Source organism: Equus caballus, chromosome 1 (assembly GCF_041296265.1).
Source record: "Equus caballus isolate H_3958 breed thoroughbred chromosome 1, TB-T2T, whole genome shotgun sequence".
Lineage (NCBI taxonomy): Eukaryota > Metazoa > Chordata > Mammalia > Perissodactyla > Equidae > Equus > Equus caballus.
In genome coordinates this window covers 65,125,100-65,137,717 of record NC_091684.1, presented here as the reverse complement: position 1 = coordinate 65,137,717, position 12,618 = coordinate 65,125,100, and the positions used below count along the sequence as shown (strand labels likewise).

Below are 12,618 nucleotides of genomic sequence, written 5' to 3'. Positions count from 1 at the left end.
CTCACTTTAAATCAAAAGCTAGAAATGATTAAGTTTAGTGAGGAAGGCATATCAGGATCTAGTGAAAGCCAAGATAGGCTGAAAGCTAGCCCTCTTCACCAGATAGCCAAGTGGTGAATGCAAAGGAAAAGTTCTTGAACGAAATTAAAAGTGCCACTCCAGTGAACGCACAAATGATAAGAAAGTGAAACAGCCTTATTGCTGATATGGAGAAAGTTTTAGTGGTCTGGACAAAAGATCAAACCAGCCACAACATTCCCATAAGCCAAAGCCTAATCTGGAGCAAGGCCTTAACTCTCTTCCATTCTACGAAGGCTGAGAGAGATAAGGAAGCTGCAGGAGAAAAGTTTAAAGCCAGCAGAGGTTGGTCCATGAGGTTTAAGGAAAGAAGGCGTCTCCGTAACATCAAACTGCAAAGTGATATAGAAGCTGCAGCAAGTTATCCAGAAGATCTAGCTAAGATAATCAATGAACTTGGCTACACTAAATGACAAATTTTCAATGTAGACAAAATAGCCTTATACTGAAAGAAGATGCCATCTAGGACTTTCATAGCTACAGAGGAGAAGTCAGTGCCTGGCTGATTCTCTTGTTAGGGGCTAATGCAGCTGGTGACTTTCAGTTGAAGCCAATGCTCATTTACTATTCTGAAAATCCTAGGGCCCTTAAGAATTATGCTAAATCTACTCTGCTTGTGTGCTATAAATGGAACAACAAAGCCTGGATGACAGCACACCTGTTTACAAGGTGGTTTGTTGAATATTTTAAGCCCACCTCTGAGCCCCAATGCTCAGAAAAAAGATTCTTTTCAAAATATTACTGCCCATTGACAAAGCACCTTGTCACTTAAGAGCTCTGATGGAGATGTACAATGAGATTAATGTTGTTTTCATGCCTGCTAACATCCATACTGCAGCCCATGGATCAAGGAGTAATTTTGACTTTCAGGTCTTATTATTTAGGAAGTACATTTCATAAGGCTGTAGCTGCCTTAGACAATGAGTCCTCTGATGGATCTGGGCAAAGTAAGTTGAAAACCTTCTGGAAAGGATTCACCATTCTACATGCCATTAAGAACATTTGTGATTCATGGGAAGAGGTCAAAATATCAACATTAATAGGAGTTTGGTAGAAGTTTATTCCAACCCTCATGGATGATTTTGAGGGGTTCACGATTTTAGTGGAGGAAGTAACTGCAGATGTGATGCAAACAGCAAGAGAACTAGAATCAGAGGGGGAGCCTGAAGATGGGACTGAATTGCTGCAACCTCATGATAAAACTTTAACAGATGAGGAGTTGCTTCTTATGGATGAGCAAAGAAAGTGGTTTCTTGAGATGGAATCTACACCTGGTGAAGACGCTGTGAAGATTGCTGAAATGGCAACGAAAGATTTAGAATATTCTATAAACTTAGTTGATAAAGCATCAGCAGTCTTTGAGAGGATTGATTCCAATTTTGAAAGAAGTTCTACTGTGGGTAAAATGCTATCAAACAGCATCCTATGCTACAGAGAAATCGTTCATGAAAGGAAGAGTCAATTGATGTAGTAAACTTTATAGTTGGCTTATTTCAAGAAATTGCTGCAGCCATCCCAGCCTTCAGCAACCACCTCCCTGATCAGTCAGCAGCCATCAATATCAAGGCAAGACCCTCCCTCAGCAAGGGGGAACACCAATCTCAAGGAAGCCAAAGAAGCCGGTGTTGCTGGACCACAGTGAGAGAGGGAAAGGGGAGGGTGAGGCAAGTGTGGACCCCAAGACCTTGAACCCATTTTCATAGTTTTGGTCTTTTTCTTAAGAGCAATGAGGAGGTATTGAAGGGTTTTAAGCTGGCAAGTGATGTGATCAGGTTTATGTTTTCAAAGGATTGCCTCAGCTAGTGTGTGGAGAAAGGCTCAGGAGGCAAGATGGCCGCAGGAAGTCTCAGTGAGAGGCTCTCATAGCCTAGACTAGGCTAGAGCTGGCAGAACTGGAGGGCAGTGGATGGATTTGAGTGGAGTTTGTCAGTAAAATCAACAGGCCTTGGGAATAGATTGAATATGAGCAGAAGGGGGAAGGACAAAGTGTCAGAGGTGACTCCTAGGTCACTGCCAGTCACTGAGACAGAGTCCTAGGAGAGCACCAGGCATGAGGGCCAGGGTTGGCCAGTTCTCTGCTGCAGGGAAGGGATGGAGTGGTGGCAGAGAGAAGGGTGGGCTGCACGAGGGATAAAAAGCATCTTTGGTTTCTTTTATAACTCAATATGCATCAAACAGTCAAGCCGGTTGTTCTCTCACTTTTGCGACCGAAAACAAATAATGAGTAAAAAGTAGGTCCCACTTTAATGGAACCATCTTGAACTGCAAAGGCAAGCAGACATTAGAATGGGTCATAACCAGGAAATTGTGAAGTGTTCCCACTGAGTGTGTTTATTTATTATATAGAAAAGCCTCTTTATTCTGGAATTCTCAAATTTACGATTTGTGAAAATACAGACATAGGCTGGCTAAAAATTGACCTTTGGAGAATCCATGAAGAAAAGTTTTATTGAACACATTAAAGCCATAAACATAGCTCAGAGAGTTTTTATACACATACATTTCTTAAAGTGCTTAAGAAGGCTATTCTCCTGAATGTGTTAAACAACTGATGTGCTAATTATGCATTATTCCCATCTATTCATTAAAGCTAATCCCAGAAGGACCTCTATTTGAAGAAAGAAGAAAACATAAAGCATTTTAAGACTAATTTAGGTTACTCTATATTCCTTAATGTGGTCCAACTACAAGCATATCTTGGTTAAAAATCAGAATTATGGATTTAAAAACAATTATGAAACAACATTCATCTGAATTAAGGTTGACTAGGCTGCATGCCATACCATTGCTTTCCAAGCCAAGAAGGAGAGAAAATGGTCCCTAGAGAAGGACTTTCTTGGTTTCCCAGGGCTCAGGATCTTCTGATGGCCTGAGGATACTGAGTTTAACCCTTCTACCTGCTAGTGATGTTGAGCTCAGATTGGGCAAACGCCTAAAGCAGGCTGGAAGGAATGAGAGAAGCTACAGGATGTGCTCATTTACAGGGCCATGTTGTCTGTAATAGTGCTCGTATTCTCCAAATTCGGTTTCAACAGATTTCTGTAATTCATCTGTTTAGAAATTTCATTTTACTTCTGATCCTAATTCGAGAGATTTCAGAAGACTATTCTCACTAAGAGATGATTAAACTCTTTACAATAGTTTTTTTTCAGAACTACAAAATACTTTATTAAAATTTTTTGAAATCCAAATTTATAAAATTATTTATGTTTCTACATATCGACCATTTGGTATATTCCAGGCAGGACCTGCTACATCATTTGCAAGGCTACTTTTTCATAAATTATTAAGAATTTCAAAATAGGTGACAGAAGAACATTAAACCAAGTAAAAGACCTTCTGATCGTGGGCCCTGGGTGACTGCACAGGCCACACACCCATGAAGCCAACCTTGGTTCCAAGGAATAAAACTGGTTTTAAGCACCAAAGAACTTTACCTTTATATAGCCAAAGGGGTGCATGGTGGCCATAGGGTGGGGGTGGTGGACACATCTGAATTTGAATTGCACAACTATCTGTCTCAGCATCACTAGGGAGTCAGTTTTTAGAAACTCAGATGAGAAATCAAAGTAGATTGGTTTTAAGTAAAAAAAAAAAAGTTACCTCTAATCTCCTTTGAAATGCAAACGAAAATGTTTGGGAGAGGGTGACTAAGGCATTATTGTATAGATACAATAGTCTGTGAGCAGCGTTTCTTCTGAATTCCAGCCTGGGAAAAGAGGGCGTCGGGAATCTAGTAACTGTCATTGTAATTAGCAGCAGCAGCGTGCATTGAGGCTCAGAACTATGTGAAGCACTTCAGCCACAGCATATGATCTTTTGATCATAATATGAATAAACCTGGTTTAAGTGTTGAAGCAAGACATATTTCACTGATCTACTGATGGTGACTTTCCAAATCATTAATCAAATGCCTATCCAATTATTCCAGGTCTTGTTTTCATTGTCTGGGATGAACAAATTCCACAATGAGGTCTTGAATTGGATCTGGTTCAACAGACTCAGTTGGATCTAGACTGTCTGATAAAATGTTACCTGGGATTTCTTTGCATTCCACCCAACCCTAATTTATTAAAAAAAATAGGAGATCAGTCAAGTACCGCGGCAATAACTAGAAGGAACTGAAAGGGTTGGCAGGAATATAAATTGAGAAAGTGAGGTTCCTCCAAACAGCAGGAGCCAGAGGTCAGCTTCCATCTCAGGCATTCTTTTATATGCAACATCACGACATCCACACACACATCTCTGTAGATGTCGATGATCTTCTTTTTCTAGCACTCCTCCAAAAATTGCCATTTAATCATGTGTCTAAACATTCCCTGAATATTGTCCTTCATAACTCAACTCCTGCTGCTTACTGCTTCATTTGTTAAAAGAACAATGTTTTGATTCTTCACAGGCATTCCTAGAACAGATAGGGATGTTACAGACATGGCCTTATGGCTTTCTCCTGCAAATCAGCAGCTGAAGCACATGATGAGAGGGAATAATTATTCTTATGGGTATATGCCTCTAAGAAGAAGATCGTAACTAAGAAATGTATTTTTCAGATTGATACCAGCTTGCTGCTCACATACACACACACAAAAGATGAAAAGAAGCCTGTCTATTTAGAGCTGAAACTGGTACATGAGTATTCAGATTTCTTTTCCACACAGCCACCACTTCCCCCTACCCTCATCCCGCTTAGGGGTTCCACCTGGACCCTCGCTAGAAAGAAAAGATAGGTCATGGACATGAGAGCCAGGCTGCTTGAATGTGAATCCCAGCACCATCATTTACTGGCTGTGTGACCTGAACCTCTCTGTGCCTCAGTTTTCTCGTATTTAAAATGGAGATAATACCTCATAGATATTATAGGATTGTTGAGATGATTCAATGAGTTTAGGTCATAAAGGGATTAGTGTAGTGCTGAGCATATGACAAGCTCTGTATGTATTTGTTGTTATTAATCAATATATTTATTGGGCACTTGCTAAATGCCAAGCACTATTTACCAGCTGGGGATTCAACAGTGAAGAAGAAAGGTGAAGACCCTGCTCTCATGTTGTTTGAACCTTCACTCTAGTGGGCCGTAACTTTGTAAGTGAGTAAGTGAACAATGTTAGATGGGTAACTGATTTGAAGAACACGAAATAGTTGGAATGGGTGTGGAGACCTGTTTTAGCCATAGTGGTCAGATTCAAGCTGTCTTAGGAGGCAGCTTTGAAGCTGACACTGAAAAATCAGAAGAAGAGGGCACCTAGGGGTGAAAGTGACTAGCTTTCCTAGGCAGAAGGGAAAGTAAAAACAAAGACTGAGAAGTGGTGATGTCCTGGGTTTGGTTCATCTGAGACAATGGTTGCAGCCCGTCGTGGTTGGAATATGGTAGATGTGGGAGAGAAATACACAAGAAGCAGTCAGACGGGCATGGCCATCAGCCACACTGTGAGTGTTCTGAGTACAAAAGACCACATCCAGTGCAGTTCGTGGTCTGGGGTTAGACCCTTCAGTCTTGGTTAGAGGATGCACTTTCTTTTGGATACCACCAGCATCCACATAATGCCACTGTTTCCCCTGTGTACTGACTGGGAGGACAAACCCGTCACTGAGTTGATTCCTGAAGTGTAACCCCTGGTTATTTTCCCATCCAACACCCCATCCTTGTCCACTTATTTTAGGAGAAGAAAGGAAGAGAAACAGAACAATATGTTACTGTGAGTACCTGGTTTGATATCTTGCTTCTAATAAATGATTTATCATAGAATTCTCAAAATAGCACATTGTAGGAGATACCCATCCCATAGACTTCTACATTTCCCAAAGTTTTAATTTTCAAATGGAATTTATTGACAATATTTTTAAATTACAAGATTTTACATAAAATATGGATTTCCAGCTTCTTTTGATTGTAGTCATAAGGTAGATTCCCAGATTCCCACAAAACAATTGGCTAGAGCTGAGCAGTGCTCCCTTTAGCCACAGTCCACACTGTGCCCTATTACATACCACCAGGCCTGCTTCATTCATCCCACTGGTCCCGGCCTTGTCCATTTCACTGAATGTGCCTTACCAGCCTCCTGCTTCTAATTTTGTGAGCCTATGTTGCAACGTCTGTCATCAGTCAGCATCCTCGATCTTCTGGCCATTCACTGTCCTCTGAGTCAGAAGGTTGAGCACATGATGTCCATTTTCCTTGAGCCCTTGACCTTTCCCAAACAGATGTAAACCACACTGAACCACCAGTATTGAAGGAGCAGTGAGAAGACAACCCCTTCTGGGGAGAAAAAGGAGCAACCTACTATAAGAGCTAATGAATTTCAGTGCACACAGCTTGGTCGTGTGGTCACTTTTTTAGAAAATAAGATTTCATGAAGTTTCAGATTTGTAGGGTCTACCTAATCTGGAAAAAATAAAGAAAAATACATACCCTAACAGTGTAAAGAGAAAGGGTAGAGAAAATCCAGAGGCCCCCTTTGCCAGTGCACTCTAGGAAACATTATAGGCACAATAGAGGACTTCATCCTTGAGGGATCCTTGCTGCCAAATCTCCCAGGAACCCAAGAGAAGCTTCAATATAAGCATTATGTCAGGTGTGCCTTTGCTTTGCCCACTACGCCACAGCACCCGTAGTGGGTGTTGCCTGTCCAATAAATTAGTATTTCACAACAAAGGCAATGACTTGGAGGAGGAACAATGTGGCACTGGGCCATAGGTTAGGGCTTATAGATTTCTGGTCCCAGCTCACCAACAGCCCCATGTCTTTTCCACTATCTGGGACTCAGTTGGGTCCAACTGTTAACAGGAATGATATTAACAACCCCTTCCCACTGTAAAGTAATCAGGTAAGGACAAAGTTATATGAAAATCTTTCACAGAGCAGACAAATATCTCTCAAGATCAAATGTAACTCCAAAGAAGTAGGTTTATTATATACATATGTGTGTCTATGTATATGTATGCATATGTATATGTGTGTGCACTCACACTCTCACACTCATATACACACACACATATATACATATAATGTTTCTCTGTTCTATTTTCTAACATCAGAGAGTTGGCCTCTGTTTGCCAGAAATAACTGAACTTAATGTTGGTAAGACTGGAGAAGGTGACCATCTAGAAGATGAACTCACTTGATTTATTTTCCTAACTGTACTTGCATCTAGGGCCAAACCCCTGAAGTGTGTTATGGAGAAGACCAAGTTCTTGGTCAACCCAAGCTAACCCGGTGCCGTGTGAAGTAAGTTACATAAACAAGTTACTCCTCCATGGCCCTGTTCCTTACACTGTACTCCAGAGCCTCCATTTCTAGTGTTCACCAGGAGAGACACCATTCATGGGCAGTCTTGAGGCAGATGAGCTAGCCCAGTGTCAGCATGGCAAACAATAGTGTGTTCTGTTGGACTCAGAATGTACCACTGGCTGTCACATCAGGCCAGGCAGGCCTGGATTGAAAAAAAAATCTCAAATAGTTTTCATCCCTCATGAAAGAAAAATACTAAAAATAAAAATCTACACCATGAAAACTAGCAAATATAAAAAATGGCAGCTATGACATGGAAAATGACAATTTTAGAGCAATTATAAACGAAAGGCAGAGTGCCATTAAAGTTAAGGCAATGTTATTAAAAGATGTGTTAATTTTCAGTTAAATTTTCTATAAAAGACCAATTAGTTTAAAAGGCTTGACAGCATTAACTGTGAAACATAAGCTCTGGTAATTATACTTTAAAAAAATAAAAAGAGGAAGACGCTCCAGCGTGTTGGAAACACACTCAGAAGGCGTCCACAGAGCAGGCTAGATGGCGCTGTGGGCTCAGATTTCCCTGTTGCAATCAGTGGTCCTTCCCCAGCATTTCTTGGTTTCCTTCCATGCCTGTTACTCTATCTACTTACAGGATCTGAGAATCATCAGTTTAGAGGCCAAGGGGGGCTCACCCATGTGATCTGGGCCAGCTCTCTGATATTAGAGCTCAGAACACAGAGGCACAGCGAGAAGGGAATTTTCTAACTTGGTTGCATGGCTAGTTGGTTGATCTTTTTATAAACTACTATTTATTGAGTATTTGTTGTACATTAGAAGTTCACGATGTATCTCATTTAACACTACCCTATGAGCTGTTTTGTTTTGTTTTTTTAATCCCTCTTATATGGATGAGGATTCCGATGCATAGAAAAGTTAGGCAACTTTCCCATTGTTGAATGACAAAAGAGAGATTTAAAACCATACTAGCTGTATTCTGAAGTCTGTACATGTAACTGGGGTGCTGTGTTGCATTACTTAGAGGAAAAGCTTCCCTGACCAGGTGTGGAACCCTGACCTTGGCAGTGGGAGGAGGGACTCACATATGCCTTAGAGTACACAGGTCTGTTTCCAGGCTGAGCAGGACTCTAACTCAGTTCTCATAACCTTCCCAATACCCATGTGACACAGACACAGCCATAGCAAAAGCCTCTGCCCAAAACATCCCTTGAAACGAGTCCTGCCAGGGTTAGAAGTTCTATGGAAGAGTTCTTCACAAGACTTCTAGCACAGGTGTACTGAACATGGGCTGTGGTAAGGCACAGAAAGGACTAGCAGTACAAAAGCTTAGGAGGCAAAGGATCACACCTACTTATTACAATCCTTCCTTCAGAATTTTCTTTCTTCGCTTTTGGTGTTTCTGTTAATCCAGAAAAGAATTGTGCCTTCTGGGTCAGGTCAGTTGTAGAGAGGTTTGTTCTAGCTGGTACATCATCTGCAGAAATGGTCTCTGATCCTTGGCATTTGAAGTCCTAACACCAGGTTTGCCACATGATACTGAAACAGCCACTTCCTGTGCAGAAAGCCCTGGATATGATACTTAATTGCAGACTGCCATATGCTCTGTGAGCAGTACTCCGATGACATAAAGAAATTTGTGCCCTCTAATATGACTGACTATATCTCTTTTCAAGGAAAGTCATTTCTTTTCACCAAGCTACTCAGATCACAAAAAGACCTTGATACAAACTCAGAGCACACCCATATGCAATGCTCAAGGTACTTCTCTGCGGCTGAATATTGAGACATTAAAATGTGAGCAAGAGTGCTCTACTGACAGAAAGACGTCATCCTTGTCTGTCACAGCAGATACTGCTGCCCACAGCGCTGCTCCTTGATGCCTGCATGGACAAATCAAGGAAAGACATCTGGGATACAGTGCCAGCTCAGAGGGTAAAGAATTGTGTTCAGAGTTGTGACTGATGCCAGAGTTATTCAGGCACCTTTGACACCCTGTGACCCACCCTCAAATTATACCCTTTGATGGGCAATTTTGAAAGTGACACTCTCTTTGAAAAGCATACAATTTCAGGCCAAACCAAGAGCCAGAGATTAGTAGGTGCTCAATAAATGTCAGCGACTCATTGATCAAAAAGATTCTGCTGTTTCAGTGTAACTGATTTCAGCACCGAAGGGGAAACATATGAAGGTCAAATCCTAAAGACCTGTAAAACAATAAACTTTCATATTGATCTTCTAAAATTATCATTGCAAAGCAGAACTTAGAATGTTCTTTGTTTAAAAATCATTGACTGTGTTTTCATTAGAAAAGTTATTCATGCTCAGTGTGGAAATTTGGAAAGCACAGAAACATATAAAGAAGAAAATTTAAATTAACCGTATTCACAAAACCCAAAGATAAGCATGGTTAATATTTTTGTATATTTACTTCCAGATGTGTACATAAATATGGAATCATCCAGTTTTATGTCTTGGTTCTTCTTTTCACAGTTAGTGTTTTATCCAGAGCATTTTAAACATGTCATATTCTTGGGTATCATGATTTGCAAAGCCTCTACAGGACTTCATGGGACTGGATTTTCAACAAATATAAACATTTTTAAAGTTCTTTATATATGTTGCCATATTATCTCTCAGAAACAATTTTCCCAATTCGCACTACATCTCTGGTGTGTAAATGCCATCTTATGCATTTAATTGTGTTTATGATAGTTTTGAAGCATATAAAATTTAAATTTGTGTGGAGTCATATAAATCATGTTGTCTTTTGTGAATTCTATAATTTTTATGCTTAAAAAGTTCTTGCCCAACAAGAGGACTATCAGGTATCCTGAGATCAGTTAAGTGTTCAGCTATATTTTCATCAGGTTGTTTGTGGCTACATTTTTTGTATTTAACTATTTTATAATATTTACTTCCTTTTTTCCCCTCAGCTTTATTGAGATATAATTTACTTATAACATTATGTAAGTTTAAGTTGTACAGTGTAATGATTTGATATGTGTATATGTTGCAAAATGATTACCACAGTAAGGTTATTTAATACATTCATCACCTCACAGAATTACAATTTTATTGTGTATGAGAATTTTTAAAATCTCCTCTCTTAGCAATTGTCACATATATGATACGGTATTATGAGCTGTAGTCACTGTGCTGTACATTACATCCCCAGACCTTATCCATCTGATAGCTGGAAGTTTACATCTTTTGACCCCCTTCACCCATTTCCCCCACCTCCTACCTCCTACCCACAACAACCACCAATCTATCATCTGTTTTTATGAGATCAGCTGTTTTTTAGATTCCACGTAAGTGAGATTATACAGTGTTTGTATTTCTCTGTCTAACTTATTTCACTTAGCATAATGCTCTCAGGATTCAACCATGTTGTTGCAAATGGCAGGATTTCCTTCTTTTTATGGCTGAATCATATTCCGTTGTATATACATATGCCACATTTTCTTTACCCATTCGTCCATCAGTGGACACTTAGGTTGTTTCCATGTCTTGGCTATTGTAAGTAATGCTGCAATGGACTGGGAGGCAGAAGATATCTCTTTGAGATAGTGATTTCCTTTCCTTTGGATATATACCCAGAAGTGGAATTGCTGGATCACATGGTAATCTATTTGTAATTTTTTGAGAAACCAGTGTACTGTTTCCATAGTGGCTGCACCAATTTACATTTCCACCAACAATGTACAATGGTTTCCTTTTCCCCATATCATCACCAACACTTTTTATTTCTTTTCTTTTTGTCGTTCTAACAGGTGTGAGGTGATATCTCATTAACATTTTGATTTGCATTTCTCTAATGATTAGTGATGTTGAGTGAGCACTTTTACATGTACATATTGGTGATTTAAATATCTTCTTTGGGAAAATGTCTATTAAATTCTTTTGCCCATTTTTTAATTAGAATTTTTGGTTTTTTGCTATTGAGTTGTATGAATTCCATTTACTTCCTTTTTTAGAAGTTTAAAATAAATACATTTTCACAGTAGAAAATATATAAAATAAATAAAATTATAGGAAAAAATAAAAATCAGAACTCTATCAACAAGAATTAATCACCAAATAAAATTTGAAGGTACTGAGTATAGTTATTTATTTGTTTGGTTTTTTGTGGGGAAGATTGCCCCTGGGCTAACATCTGTTGCCAGTCTTCTTCTTTTTTCTTGAGGAAGATCGTCACTGAGCTAACATCTGTGCCAATCTTCCTCTATTTTATGTGGGATGCTGCCACAATATGGCTCGACAAGCAGTGCTAGGTCCATGCCCAGGATCCAAACCCATGAACCCTCGGCTGCCAAAGCAGAGCATGTGAAGTTAACCACTATGTCACTGGGTCAGCCCTGAGTATAGTTATTTTTAAATAAATATAAATTTATCAATTCAGGTCTGTACTTTTAACGTGAATTTTTGATGATGGTGTTTTGGGATCCTGCCTTTTTGAATGTTGTAATATTATATCATATTATTGTTAGCACGCTATTAAATATTCTCTGAAAGCATATTAGTATCTGTACAATACAAATCATGTAAGTGTATCATTATTTATTGAATCTTTACCATATTTTCGAAATTTTTTTCCAGATAGCCAGTTTCCCTTAAATCATTTGATGAATAAACATTCCTTCCCCATGGTGTGTGAGCCTTTCCTTATCATATTAAGGAATGGATCAGCAATCATGTTTTTGTAAAGGACCTGATGGTAAAGATTTTAGGTATTTGAGAGCCATACTTGAGTTGAAACTACTCAACTCTGCCACTATGGAACAAAAGCCCATTTGTAAACAAATGGGCATGTCTGGGTCGCAAAAAAACTTTATTTACAAAAACAAATGTCAGGCCAGATTTGGCCCAAGGGCGGGATTTGCCAACTCCTGTTGGCAAAGATCTTATAATCTTATAACTACTAGACTATGGTTCTCATTAACCTGTTCTGGTTGATTAACCTTCTAATTTTTAGTATTGTTCAAAATGTTTAATTATGAAATCTTTAATATTTATTATAATACCTGGGAGGACAATTTCATAAACTATTTTCAGTGGAAATTTAGCATAATTGTATCAAGTTTAAAAAACATCCAGGTGAATCTATAATTAGGCATATATCAACCTTAAAAATTTTACTAGAAAAATATGACATTATAATGTCCAGTTTACGTGTTATGGAACATGGAATTTCTTTTTTAAAAAATAATCTTCTCTCTCTGTAGATGAGCATTATTTTGCTTTCTGCTGAAAAATGGTAGCTCTTCTTCTTGCTCATGTCCAGTGACTGT

The 12,618-nt window shown here is 39.1% G+C and overlaps 1 protein-coding gene across 25 annotated transcripts in view; it reads left to right on the top strand.

The window, feature by feature from the left end:
• The window catches only part of KCNMA1 (potassium calcium-activated channel subfamily M alpha 1), a 719,202-nt gene that overhangs the window by 671,820 nt on the left and 34,764 nt on the right, over positions 1 to 12,618 (top strand). The gene's annotated exons all lie outside the window — the stretch shown is intronic.